At 42.4% G+C, this 12,105-nt stretch overlaps 1 protein-coding gene and 1 long non-coding RNA gene across 4 annotated transcripts in view; one reads left to right on the plus strand and one right to left on the minus strand.

Moving 5' to 3' along the window:
- Positions 1–7,228, plus strand: part of LOC115095555 — a 36,641-nt gene extending 29,413 nt beyond the window's left edge. Inside the window, exon 4 of the long non-coding RNA XR_003857814.1 lies at positions 6,648–7,228. This is a non-coding gene — a long non-coding RNA (uncharacterized LOC115095555). The remainder of the gene's footprint in view (positions 1–6,647) is intronic.
- The window catches only part of NRG3 (neuregulin 3), a 1,991,595-nt gene that overhangs the window by 1,726,070 nt on the left and 253,420 nt on the right, over positions 1–12,105 (minus strand). The window lies entirely within an intron of this gene.

Here is a 12,105-nt window from a genome sequence, read left to right on the forward strand (position 1 = left end):
GTATATACATTGTGGATATCCTGAAAACCAGACTGGCTGGTGGGCCCCCAGGACAGGGTTTGGGACCACTGCTCTAGATGGTGAATAGAACCATTAAACAGAGGAACGGCTATAATAAAAGCAGATATTCAGGAGATATTCAGTATTATATTAAAATAATCACCATGTTGTAAACCAAAGAATCTGCAGGTGCAGGCACAGGCGCCAGCATAGATTGTCCATTAATACGATATAATCTGCTCACAGGCCAGCTTAAACAGACCTAGACACATAACATTCATGCCTTTCATTTGTCTCCAGCTACTCCGAAATGGCAACCCAGGCATAATTGCTTGTACTCGAGGCTGGCATAATCCCTAATCAGAATGTTGACATAGTTGCATAGATCCCAAGGTTGACAATTTTGACACTTAAAACATGTTCACCCTTTCAAGAAAATAGAAAGCTAACTTGAACAAATCAAATTGGGGTAGATTTTAAAAGGGTGCACATGTATACCCTATTTTATAACTTGCATGCACAGGTTATAAAATCCGGGGTCGGCACGCACAAGGGGGTGCACAATTGTGCACCTTGCGAGCACCGAGCCACGCAGCTTCCCCGTTCCCTCCCAGGCCGAAATTGGAGCGGCCTCTGAGGGAACTTCCCTACCCCCCACCCCACCTTCCCTTCTCCTACCTCCTCTGCCCTTCCCCCCCCTACATTTTTTTTAAATCTCCAAACTTACTTGAGCCCTGGGGCTGAAGTAAGTTGTGCGCGCCGGCCAACTGCCGGCGAGGGATCCCCGGCACAGCGGCAAATATGGCTGCTGTGCTGGGGGCCTGACACCACCCCACCCCCTTCCCTGCCCCCTCCCCTTTTTGTAAGCCCTGGGACTTACACACGTCCCAGGGCCCTTTTAAAATAGGCCTAGTTTTCGTAACCTTTTGAAAATCCGGCCCATTCTTTCTTATTTTATCACTAAAACCTTATCCCCTTTTTAAGTATTGGCTAAGTTGTCCCATGCAAATGGCTCTTCTCAAGAACCAAGACTACTTTTCCCTCTAGGAATAGTGGCACTTGCTTTAAAAAAAAACAAAAAAAAAAACAAAAACACTCTGGCATTTGGTTTGAAAGTAACCTCGAGATTCCCATTCAACATACTCCACATCTCTCAAAGTCGTTTGGTTAGAGTTCATACACTAACAATTGCATGCCAATCAGTTACCTGAAAACCAGATCTCATTGCATATATTCATGCAAATATGTATTGCTAGAAATGTAGAGACATTAAAACATAGATATAGTACTATCTTATTACAAACAAAACTCACTCACTATTTATTTTATTTAGAGATTTTTTTATATACCGTGGCACGTTAAAAACATCACCTCGGTTTACAATGATCAATAAATCAGCAATAGGCTTTACAATTAAATGAGATTACTACAGTTAGACTTATGTATTCATATTTTTCCTTATAAATACAAAATAGAAAATAATGCTTTATCTGGCATGTAGCCTAGAGTACAAATTTTCACAAACTCCTGTCCTTTAAACCATGTACATCACACTTGCCTTTAAAAATTCATGCTTAGTGTTGGAGCTTGCGTCTCCCTCGAGCTCGGGACGCTCAAGGCATGGCAATTCTGGTGTGCTGAGTATGGGACGAAGCACAACCGAGGGCTCTCCAGGATGGAAAAAGGAGAATGTGTACCTTTGCACTGAAGACAGTCCAAGTCTTGAATCCTCCGCCAACCTGCATGTCCATGAGAACACCAATGCAATGGTGGTCTCTGAATGGTCCTCCGACCATTCCAAGCCCTTTTGGACCTGCCACAGGGTGTAGCAGAGGCTGCAGGCCAGACAGAGGTCACAGTGGAAGAAGTTCGTAAGCATTGGAGCTTGGAGTGAAGACCGGAACTTGGAGTGAAGACTGATGTGGAGCATGGGACGAAGACAGGAAACAAGAGAGATGAGCAAGACCCTCTGGCACCCTACACAGCACGTGGGGCTGGTCACGGACCACACTGTCCCCTTCGCACCCTGCACAGCCAGATGGCTGATCGCTGACCACGAGGAGATCAGGACAGGCTCAGGCAGTCTCAGCGCAGGTTAGTGGAAACCCCTCAGATCCTCCGGAGTTGGAACTAGGGAAAAAGCTTGCAGTATGGAAACTCGGAGTAAAAGCAGGAAATCTCCGGAGGCACGGGTCCCACCTCCTGGTGCATTAGGACCGGGAACATGACAGAACTTGGGACATCAAGTAAGAAACATCAGGACAGAGACCAGAAAGAATGAAGATCCATGGAAGAAGGTTAAGATGCCAGGCAGGAGCTGCAAACAAGAAGTCCTTGGGAGGACTAGCCCAGGAGGACTAGCTCCTTGCCAAAGCAAGGACTGACTGATGGAGAAGCCTTTATATAGGGCAGGAAGCAGGCAACTCCCCGGGAGGAGTTCAGATGGGCCACACCTGGCTGGCCCTTTAAATCCAGGATGAAGCCGCGGGCCCGCCCCTTAGGAAGGAAGGGGCAGGGCCCTGGACAGTGGCCATGTTGCTGCTGTATGCTGAGCCGGAGGGGAGATGGAGCAGGCCCGACGAGGAGTGGCAGCTTCAGCCACGCAGGAGAAATCCAGGGGTGGCACAGCTGGACAGGAAACCTCGGGATGCGGCCTCGGTGGCCTCCCAGGCCACGAAGGAAGGCCTGGCACAGCTCCTACCATGCTGGCAAGATGGTGGCCGGACCGCAAGGAAGGTCCCAGCATCGGCGGCTCCTGCCACGAGTAGGAAGAGGCAGGCTGCGGCCTTACCGGGCCGTGGGACAGTGGCGGCTCCACGCCGCAGGAAAGGCCCGTGCTTCTCGGCCTCCGGGCCAAAGGTAAGAGCCTGCTTGCGGCATATCAAAACATAGAACAGTTCATATAGGAACTGATGTTACATACTAGAAATATACAATTATAATTTGTTTGTACATTAAAAAATAAGTAGATCAAATGTGAGCGCCCCATTGGTAAACATATGAGAGGTATTATAGAAGAATTTAAAGAGCAAATTTTCAATTAACATAGCTGTTACAGATGATATGAAGGCTTTCTATAAATTTAAGTATTTTTATATACCGCAGCATGTTCGGAACATCACCTCGGTTTACGAGTAACATAATGCAGCAACAGGCTTATATAGACTCCTATTCTAGGAAATGAGAAGTAAAATGTATCTACTTGCTGTATGTAGGGTGATTTGATGTTCACAATTCAATGATTTTAAGGATCAGTAAAAACTGTGGGAAATATATCTAGAAGCCATCCCTGTAGGAACATACAACATTTTTATAAGTGGATTTTATGCTGTGATTCTGAACTACTTTTACAAATGACACAAAGATTAGCGGACAATTGTTTGACATGTATTATGAGATTTACTCATCTCTCTACCCAGACTGGACACATTCTGAGAAAATATTGACAAATTTTGTCATGAGATTTTCAAGGATGCTCCAAGTATAGCAGTTATACATGGCAAGCACATAAGAGAATTGATTGCATCTTCAACCTTGCAACTGTACAAGGGCAAGGAGAGGACAGCATTAGTGGACATTGCCCCTGTGGTACATGTTTATGTCATCTAGTATGGAGTTTAAGCATCTAATGAATTAGCCATTCTTTTAGTTGAACTCCTGATGTATGGTATACAGAGCTACAATCTATTTATGTCTTTTAAAAAGGTGGGCAACAAATCATAAGAGATTCACCCAAGTTGGTATACAAAATGATGGTCCATGAGAAATGGGTCTTACAGATAATAGATAGGATGAATAATGCACAAACATGATCACTAATAGATACACAAATCTCTAAGTGCAACTTTTATTGCTGTAGGACACAAATAATATTATGTATTCCTGTGACAAACTATACATGGGAAAAAGAAAAAAAAAGGCATCTGCGGAAATGCTTGATAGAGCATAGGAGCTATTTGAAGACATGGAGAATGGAGATACCACTGATAGAGCATTTGTAGCCAGATAAGCTATGAATAATGTTTTGCAGTTGTTTTGGTTGAGCCACACTAGTTCTGACAGGACCACTCTTAGTGTACAGAGCAATGCTAGATGCTAGGAGAGCTGTAAGCCTGTGTCTTACCAGCTTCCAACCTTGTTATCACAGAAATGCTGATAGTATACACTAACAGCGTTGCTGTCATAGCAATACTGGATGTATAGCTAGGAGGACTGAACTTTGTACCCTCCCAGCTAGGCACTGGATCCTTTGCAGGTGGAACTTCTTGGGACTGGGGTAAGTGAGATCAGGAAGTGGGAGTTTAGGCACAGATTTTCACCTTGGACAGGTAGGAAGAGGGTGTTGGTGCTCTGTGTGATTGTGGTGGAATGTATGTGTGGGGAAGTATCTGGCCCAACATTTTTAAAGGGGGGGGGGGGGGGGAGTGTCTTCAGGCTGGCATCTGCCCTAAGATACATAACAATTTAAAATCTCAGTATCCAAAGGGGGATGCTGGGAGGGTGGCAGCCCCTGTCAGATAATTTTTCATCATGGGTGCAAAGTGTGACACCTGGGGCTGGTGGTTCTCCCTAGCCTAACAATTTTAAATCACAGATGAAAATAACATCTCATTTTATTTTCAATAAATAGTAATGAATGAAACAAATGAAATTTAAAAAAAAAAAAAGGAAAAACTCGACCAACACCAAAACAAAATGAAAATGTTTTTCCTGCAGACCCCTTTGTGCTACTAGCATCTGTGCTAATAGCACTAAATAGCACAAGGCCACAGAAAAACATGTACACACCAGTGGCGTAGCCACGGGTGGGCCTGGGTGGGCAGGTGCCCACCCAACTTAGACCCAGGCCCACCCAACTAGCACCGGAACTGCAAGGCTGTCGCGGGATCCCATCCCCGCGACAGCGAACAAGAGAACCCACGCCTCGCGCGCCATCACGGCACACGTGGGGAAGCGCTGCTGCGGCCGTATGGCCAACCGGCCTTCCTGTTCGGGGGGGGAGCGGAAGCGCGCGCAGCTTCCGCTTCCTCCCCCCAATGCAGGAAGATCAGCTGCCTCTCCTGCTGCCACCAGTTCTCCTGCTATCTTCGGGTCAAACGGTGAGCCGAACTTCCTGTTTGGGGGAGCGGAAGCGCTGCGCAGAGCTTCCGCTTTCTCCCCCAAAGCAGGAAGATCAGCTGCCTCTCCTGCTGCCACCGGCCTCCTGCTATCTTCTTCGGGCGTCGGGCCCTATGGCCCGCCGATCTTCCTGCTTGGGGGGGGGAGGGAGGAAGCGGACGTTGTGCGCTGCGCTTCCGCTCCCCCCCCCCCCCGACAGGAAGGTCGGCGGGCCATACCGCCTGACGCCCGAAGAAGATAGCAGGAGGCCGGTGGCAGCAGGAGAGGCAGCTGATCTTCCTGCATTGGGGGGAGGAAGCGGAAGCTGTGCACGTGCTTGAATGTGTATGTGTGGATGAGAATGGGAGTGTGTGTGGGTGAAAACTGGAGCCTGGGTGTGTATGTGGGTGAGAATGGAAGCTTGAATATGTGGGTGAATAAGAGCTTGAATGTGTGTACATATGGGTGAGAATGAGAGCCTGGGTTTGTGTGGGTGGGTGAGAATGGAAGCTTGAATATGTGGATAAGAATGGGTGCTTGAATGTGTGTATGTGTGGGTGAGAATAGGACCTTAAATGTGTATATGTATGGATGAGAATGGGAGCTTGAATATGTGTGGGTGAGACTGGGAGCATGGGTTTGTGGGTGAGAATGGGAGTCTGGGTTTATGTGTGTGGGTGAGAATGGGTGCCTGGATGTGCGTCTGTGTGTGCATAAGAATATAAGCCTGGGGAGGGGTGAGAAAGTGAGAACTTGAATGTGAGCTTGTGGGGGGGTGGGGGAGAGCATATGAGAGTGACAGCTTGAGTGTGTGAGAGGGAGTCTGTGAGAGAAAGCGTGTGTGTGTGTGTGTGTGTGGCAGGGAAGAAGACAGTAATAGAAGAAAGACACTGAAAAGGAATTAGGAAATGAGCTATAAGGGAAAAAATGGGAAAAAGAGACCAGGACCAACTGATTAGAAAAATACAAAGATCAGACAACAAAGGTAAAAATATATATGTATATTTTGAGATGTTAGCAATTTAAATATAAGCAACACAACCGCTCTCTCAAAATTTATGGACAGGTAGGAGCCGTGTATAAAATCGTAATAATAAGAAGGCTAAAGTACCACAAATCACCGTGAATTATGTTTGTATCATTAAGTAAACCTCATACTTAGGCGTAGATGTGAATGCTATGCTGCATAATTTGCCATTATTTATCAGTAAAAAAACAACTAGTAGACCTGCATGCCTACAGCCCACCCATGTTAACCTTGTGCCCACCCAAAAAATCAATTCTGGCTACGCCACTGGTACACACTAAACTGAGTATTTACTTCATGGTTCAGCTGCCTTGCTGCAAACCTGAATAAAAGTAAGCTTGGAGCATGCTGATGGTTGTCATTGTGGAGGGCAGATGGCAGAGAGGAGATGGATCCCAGGAGGTAAAAGAAAAGAGACTTACCAGAGAAAATGCATGTATCTATGATGACTGCCAAGATTGAGAACTACTGTCATCAAAAGGTGCTTTAACCAGTCCTATCAAATCCTTCTCATTCTCCCCAGGAAGGAAAATATGCCTACCTTGACTCCAGAGGGCACCAGCATCATGCCATCCAGCCTCAACAAGCACCTTATAGTGTTGGAGCCAGTGCCAACTATAAACTCGGTGGTACTCCGCACAAACAATTTAAATATGCCTGGAACACCACCACCCTTTGTAGAATTGGCTGAAGCCATCAGATGGGACGGAGGGACATAGACCAGGGAGCTGCATAGTTCTCAGTAATGAGTTATGTAATCCCTTGAAAGGTTTGTGGGCCATTAAGATATGGTCTTATAAACCATTCTTCCAGTTCAAGCTTCAGGATGCTTGCAATGGTCCTTGGATGGTCTGTCACAACAAAGAGTCCAAAAACTAGGTGCACCAGCACAACAAGTGAAACTGCAAATACCTAGAGAAACTAATATTTATTATATTTATATCAAGATTTCTCTAGATATTTGCAGTTTCACACCTTGGATGGACTAACCACATTCACAACAGTAATCATCACCACTATTCTGCAATCCTATATTACCACATGAAATTATTAAAGTGACTAAAATCCTTGTGTATTATACATGGTACAGTGTACAAATGTGTTTCAGCACCAGTTGTCATGTGTTAACCATTTGATTGCAAAGACACTGTCATGCTGTTAATAAATTGTTTTGTATAGGAAGTTAGAAAATAGTATGTATTGGTATCTTTTACTTTTGCAAAGGGAAGAGTTGGGAGATGCGCTCCAGCTCAAGGGTCTATGGATAGACTTTTACAGTATCATTTCTTGTTTATCACCTTCATATTTCAGCCACATGCATTTTGGTAGCTGAACTCATTTAAAGGCATGGATGCTAAAATGTTAACACCCTGGACCGAGGCAAGTTCAAATCCATGTCAACAGGCTCATACCTCTTTTATTTTTATAAGAGGTCCAACAAAATTTGGAATGCAAATTAGAATTAAGATTTAGTGATATAAAAACCATGGCAGCATAAAAGCAACACCAAAATATTTCAACTCTGGAATAAAGGAAGATTTTAAGTTTCAAATTAATAGCTGAATCTGTCAGTCCTTAAAGGTTCCTTTATAACTCTAGAACTCATAATACATTCCTTTGAGGCAACATCGATTGGATTTGAAGAGTATGAAAATTTATGGCACCACACATTAACATTTCTGGGACTAGAATTTAATATCTTAGATTCACATTTGTAATCTCAGAAGCGTGGTGTTTTTTCAGGCCTAATATGGTTGACTACCAGAGTAAAATTGAAACCTGGAAGTGTTTCACCCAGAATAATTAAGTATGCAGTTATAACATTATTGAATGTTAAAAAGAAAGACTTCTGGGTTGACTTTTGGTTTTATGCCCAACAGTTATTAAATTCAGAGGTAACAATCCTACATTCCTAAGAGATTGGTAAATGTGTCTTTTTATTTTTAATGTCAGAAGAAACATATCACCACTTTTAATATTACAATTCCCACATTCAATACAGAGTAGTATACATTACAATATTTCACCTATCTAATTATACAATGTCTAGTATGGTTCCCATATCTTATCGTACAGCCAATATTATCTCATAACACATAGCAATCTGTTACTATGTTGGTATTCATATGTAGGTATTAATTTCCATATATCTAATGATGGTTTCTGGGATATATGGAATTACAACTAGTACATAGGGCAAGGAGTGAGGGTAATCACAAATAAATGGTAGTTTTTACATCTTAGTCTGTGGGTTGTTTGAGAATCATGCATTCTCTCATTTGATTTATTCTTCGTGATGCAATTATCATTTGTCCCTCTTGTCTTTGTGGCTCAAATTCTGAGTTTTTAAGTTAGATTATATGCATGTATGAATAGCCATGTTTTTATTTCATTCTTTAATTTCTTTCTATCTAGTAAAATACATAGTGTTTCCGGTAGGGAATACAAGAGCTTTGGAACCATTAAGAAGAATACTTAATCTCTTATTTGCATCAAATGTGTGTTCCATATTGTAGGAATATTCAGTAGTCTAATTTTGGGATCTTAGTATTTGTTTTGGATTGTAGGGTTGTAGTGTCACTCCTAACAGTCCTGTGTTATTGAGAATATGTATCAAAATGAATGATCTTGTCATGCTGATTTGCAATAATAATATCTATTGTAAGGGAAAGTGCTTTTTCATAAATCTTTCTTTTCAAAAGATTTTATTAAATCAGGTCAGGAGCTCTAACAATGAAGGTGTGACTCACTTTATTTATAAAGGTGGCAAGCATGGTACACATTAACTCTTGTTAAGATTTGATTTTTATAGTTGGTCTGTTCCTTTTCTAAGCATTATTAATTTCACATTTATATCACATTTATATATAGGCTGACCATATTAAAAACTGAACAAGTCATTAAGTGAATAAATTGCCTGATTAGCCTTATATATTTTATTTAAGCATTAATGAGTCAGGACATTTCAGCCAGTCCAATGGCTCAGTGGGAGTTATGTGAGATATCTGGATTTGATTCCTATGCCCAACTTGCTCTTTAGGCCAAGGTTGGCTGTGGATGCTTCAGAAGCAGCAGTCAGGACCCCTGGAAAGGAAGGCACACCTGCCATAGCACAATGCAGACACCTAATGGTTGGATATGGGGTGCCTGCATAATGAACTCTGGAGAGAGCTGTGGCAGGTGGCTTTTGGCTGTGTTGTAAATTTGTTGACTAGGCTAGATTAAAGTGGTGGAGTTTAAAATGGGGGGGGGGGGGGAAACCTCTTGGAGAGTTGTGAATACAGGCTCATGACATTGCAGCTCTAGTAGAGAACAGTCCCAATAGACCTAACACTAAAGTAGGTCTTCCCAAACTGTGGGTCAGGACCCTTAATGGGGTCACAAAACCATCACCTGGGTCACAAGTGCCTCAAACAGCAACTCTTCAGTTACCAGCAGCAACATTAGTAACGGAAGTCTGCGTGAGGCCTGGGAACAAGCATACACTCACAGGTTCTGCTGTGACACTAGTCTTACATGAGTTTTTGTGGTAACAGGAAACCATGCTTGAGGAATGATCAAGGCCATCGCAGGGCCCATGAGCTTGCACTAACCCACTGGCCCCATACTGTCTTTCATTAGTAATGCTACTGCTGCCACTTCAGATCTCTGAAAGGTTAAAGACCAACCATGAAGGGAGGGGAGGAGAGAGCTGAGTGTGCATGGGTTGGTGGAGATTGCCACTCCTCTTCTCTCTTCACCTCAACATTGAACCTACACAAGAGAATAATTTTGCCCTTGTCGGCAATCTAACCTCTCTTCCCACCACCTGTCATCCACATTTGGCCCAAGCAAAAAAGAAAATGTTGCCACTGAACTACACTAGGGGGATAGTTGTAGAAGGGTCTATTTGAAAGGAAGGATTTGATGCAGGAGAGTTTTTTGAGGACTGAATAAGGTGGGGAGAGGGATTGGTTGTGGAGGGTGAGGGGGGTGGAATGACAGAAGATCAATTGGAGGATGTAAAAGGACGGGGGAGTGAGGGGGGATGTGGGAATGAGAGAAGGAATGGGATGAAACAAGAGCAAATGGGGGATAGAGTGAGGGGATGACAGAGGATCAGTTGGAGGCTATAAAAATGGCTTGGGATTGAGAGAGGATCAGTTGGTGGGATGCAAAAAGAGCTGGAATGAGTGAGAAAGGAAGGATAGGTTATGGTGGTGAGAGAAATAAAGGGTGAGAGAGGGGAAACACTGGAGGGGAGGTTGTTAAGAGAAGAAGCCCTTTGGAGTGTAGGAAAGGTGATAAGGACTAAGGAGTGCTTGTTGGAGGGGGATCACACCTCTGTTTATTTGTTTTTGTCATTGGAATTCATGAGAATTGTCAAGTGCTAAAATGGGGTCAAAATGGCTAAATGTTTAGAAAGAACTACACTAAAGGAGCAGTATGATAAAAAAAAAATAGCTGCATGCTTGCAATGTTGAAAAGAAACAGTTTTTGTGCTCTGTATAGAATGTTGAAATTAAATTTGCCTTTTTAGTCACATATTCCACAAATGTAGAGCTTTGAAAAGGTCTTGTTTTCCCTGACATCGCAATGCCATACCGTTTCTGCTAATATTTTTATTTCTAATGCTGTACTAAAATGGAATGGCCTCACACAATCTGAACAGGATAATTTTCAACAGTGCACTTATGAACATAATGCATTTTTAAATAATTTTAGGAGCACAAATCATTTTTCCCTAACACACTTGAAAAAGCATAAGCATTTATTAATCCAATACTGCACATTTTCCTTCTGCTTAACAAAAGCAGATGCATGATTTAGGAAAGGTGGACCTGATTTCATTTTATTAAAAGTATAAATCACTATACCTAACAAGCACAAAGATCTACAGCAAGTTTTAAAAAAAGACATGCCAAAAGATATACTAATAAAATATATTTTTAAATAAACAAGGGAAACATTAATAGGAATCATAACAAAAAATGCGCACATGCTGAGTGTGCAGTCCATAATCTGAAGGATGGGCCAGTCTGGTAACCACATTTCATTGAACAAACCAGAATGAGAGTTTTTGATCATTTTATTCATATGAAAGTAATTGTATAAGAATTGGAGTTTTGTGGTTTGGGGGAAGTAGATACATTGCAACGTAAACCTCTGGGCCACAAATGTAATTCTTTCAGCTTGAGTTTTCACAAGATTCAAGAAGGTGTGCAGGAGAGTTGCTTTACCCTGTTAGGTAGTGGGCATGCCAAAGAGGGGACACAGTACATCTGAGGCTTCCAAATCCTTTTGGGATGGCAAATTGGCAAATACAAAAAGAAAGGTTGAACTGACAGCTTAAGAGATGTACTAAGAGATAAATCCTTTCCCTGAGGTGACAAGTGTAAGAATGAATAGAGCAGACAGAAATACAAAATAATTGAATAATCTGAAGTGCCTGTGTGTACAATTTTAAATAACATTGCAAGTGAAAATGCCAGTGAAAATATTGATTGTTACCTTTTCTCTTGTAATTTGATACGTATACAAATAGAACTGCTGGAATATTTGATAGCAATAAAATATTATGTTAAATATTTCAGTAATAGCGCATGTGTGCAATAATACAGGGTAGGCTGTGTCCAGCCCCTTTCAATTCTCATTTTTATGATTATGACATCCGCACACAGTGTGAAGATCTCCATCATTTAGATTTTATAGTTATGTTATGGCCATATATTTAACTAGATAAAACCTGATGGAGGGATATTGTCTGCTAAGACTTATAAAAATACATCATACTGCATTTCCACACCAGTAGTGCAATTGATTGCACTTTATATAAACTGAGAACATTAATAAATAAGTAAAGAATGCATGGGCATAACTGGTAGTTTATTTTACTGAGATTTCATTGGAGACCAAGGAACAGCTTTAGCAATCTGTTAGGGGGAGTGAAGAAAAATAACTAGATAATATGGCAGATAATGCTTATTGGCAGGAAATACATG

Source organism: Rhinatrema bivittatum, chromosome 7 (genome assembly GCF_901001135.1).
Source record: "Rhinatrema bivittatum chromosome 7, aRhiBiv1.1, whole genome shotgun sequence".
Classification (NCBI taxonomy): Eukaryota; Metazoa; Chordata; class Amphibia; order Gymnophiona; family Rhinatrematidae; genus Rhinatrema; species Rhinatrema bivittatum.